Below are 2800 nucleotides of genomic sequence, written 5' to 3' on the forward strand. Positions count from 1 at the left end.
ATATATATATATATATATATGTATCTTCCAGAGCTTTGCACTCGTCTGGACGGTAAATCGGCACAAACATTTTGTCCTTACTCAAATTAACATATGAGTATTATTATCATTATGAGGATTATTTCGACGCTGGTGAATGTGAACTTTCGACTTTGTGGAACCTTACCATTCCCTGTGACAGAAAAGGCCTACAGTGAGGCCTAAAACTGGTACAATGGCAGCGGCATATAAACTTTAATATTATTATCTTAGCATATTATTATTATATTAATTATTGAAATTAATCACCGGGTAATCATCATCATCATTATCATATTATTATTGATATTTAAGGCATATTAATTGTTAATTTTATTTAGAGAGGTTCACATTACATACATCAAATAGCAACTTCTCATAATCAATGATTATTTAAAAAAATATTATTTAGCTATAGTTAGCACTAATATTTAGTGATCTTGTACTCAACTGAATTAATAGGAGATTCTCTATACCACAACTATAGGCCACATAGTACACCTGTTCCTGGTACAAGTCATAATTATAACCAGTCTTTACATACGCATGCGTCAGTAGCTTACAAAAGTTGCTAATTCACATATTGTACCGTAAAACCTCGAATAGAAGCCCAATGGGCTTAATCTCGCCGAGACATGAATCTGTACGCGCTCTTTAGTAGCACGCTGGCATAAATTGATAAAACTCCTCTAAAAAAAAAACCCTGGAAAAACCCTTTTTTACGGCCTTTTCTATCATAATTTTGGAACTGCTCATCAGATCAATTTCCTCCTTTTTAAAAATAAAAGATCTATCTTTTATCTTTCTAATGAGATGAAATAAAACGAGATAGATTTATGTTTTATCCTGTCACTTTTCGATTAAAAGTAGGCAACTACATTGGATTTTTTACCTTTCGCGGCTCATGTTACCAAATTCTAATCAGAATAACTCGCAAAGTATTTGACCAATCGGTTTCTTTCTCTCTGTAAGTTGATCTTTATTCTTTCTACCACCATAATCTACCTAATCTCAACAAATGGTTGTGATTAGTCAATATTTAGCTCTGTCACTTTTGGAAACCAATAGAATCAAGCCTTCCAAACACCATTGACTGTATACATGCGCCAGTGTGACCACTGCTTGGGTATTTACCCAAGATCTTGGGTATTTTGACTTGGTCTTGGGTCCTTGGGTATTCCGTTCAAATCCTTGGGTATTTTATTTTTACTAAGAAAATTAAATATTTTTGTCATAGAGGAAGAATTAAGAAGTAACAAAGTATATTTCAGTCCATTCAAGTAAGCAAAACTTAACGAAGTGCACATAACATTGTTAATTGCTATAAACATGGGTTCAGAATTGTTTTTTGTGATTTTCGTTGCCATTGATCTTACCTAATTAATGCATTACATAATAAAACTTTATCACTGATCTACTGATAACACTGGCCGACTGAGGGCGTATTTTTCTATCCGTATTATCACCTCATGAATATTAATTTTCATAATTAACACAAACAATTACAATAAAAAATGGCTTATAAATTGAACTAAAAGGGAAACTATACATGCGAAAAACACGTTTTTTTTCAAATTTTAATGCATTTTCAGGAAACTTGGGTAATTTTGGGCAATTTTTGCTGAATCTTGGGTAATTTCGACCCAGTCATTGGGTATATATATATCAAAAATTGTGAGTGGTCACCACGAATCATTTTTCTCCGGCGACTGATGCGAAGACTGGAGTGTGCCTGGTGTTTGTTTGATAAGTTAGACCCTTTCTATTGCTCTTTTTACTTAATGAAATATATGAATGGAAAGCTTATGATTAGTAGATTCTCATCATGTAAATATAATTAGGTTTGCAGTTATAATTTTGCTTCCCTCAAAATTCACATGTTACCTGAAATGAATGCAAGCGTTCGCCGGTTCACTACGTAGCCTACATCACGCGCTGATCTCGCACAGGAAACATTGAAAGACTGGGTGTGCCGGTGTTTGTTTGATAAGTTAGACCCTTTCTATTGCTCTTTTTACTTCATTAAAAAATGAATGGAAAGCTTTGATTAGTAGATTCTCATCATGTAAATATAATTATGTTTGCAGTTATAATTTTGCTTCCCTCAAAATTCACATGTTACAGTGAAATGAATGCAAGCGTTCGCCTTACTACGTAGCCTACATCACGCGCGCTAACTCCAGGAAACATTGAATGGTACGCGCTAGAAAGCAAGAATTAATCTGTTCTGTTAGGTGCTGTTTTTGGCTCTTACAAATTCATATAGCCTCTCTCGAATTGAAGCCTCCTGTTTAGTTTGCAAAGGACCTCGAAAAGAAGCCCTTAGGCTTCAAGATAGTAAGGTAGGCTTACAAACTGTACATGGATTTCACACAAACAAAACAAATTAAAAACACGCTTGGTTTAAAATACAAGTCTAGGTTATCTAATGCCGGTTAATACGCACATGATGCAGATTGATGTTAATTATATATTGTTTTATAGTAGTAATTCCCAAAATTTACAGCATTCATTTTGAAAAGAAGGCCCTCTCTTTACTTTGATGGCCTGATGGCGCGCAAGCTCGGTGGTCTAGGTACGATTCGCGATTTTTTTTTCCGTACGAAACATTTGGATGAAACTTCACTCGGGCCATCTCGGATTGACTCGAGTGAGTACGATACGAGGAACAGGAGCAGACACTTCGCAATGTCGTGACGCTCGAGTTTTACTATTATTGCTCTTTCTATGTTTACCTACGGTAGGCCTATGAAATCTCACGGACTTATGTGATGTACGTCAC

Source organism: Anneissia japonica, unplaced genomic scaffold, assembly GCF_011630105.1.
Source record: "Anneissia japonica isolate Jap-2015-1 unplaced genomic scaffold, ASM1163010v1 scaffold287834_len5846547_cov211, whole genome shotgun sequence".
Taxonomy (NCBI): domain Eukaryota; kingdom Metazoa; phylum Echinodermata; class Crinoidea; order Comatulida; family Comatulidae; genus Anneissia; species Anneissia japonica.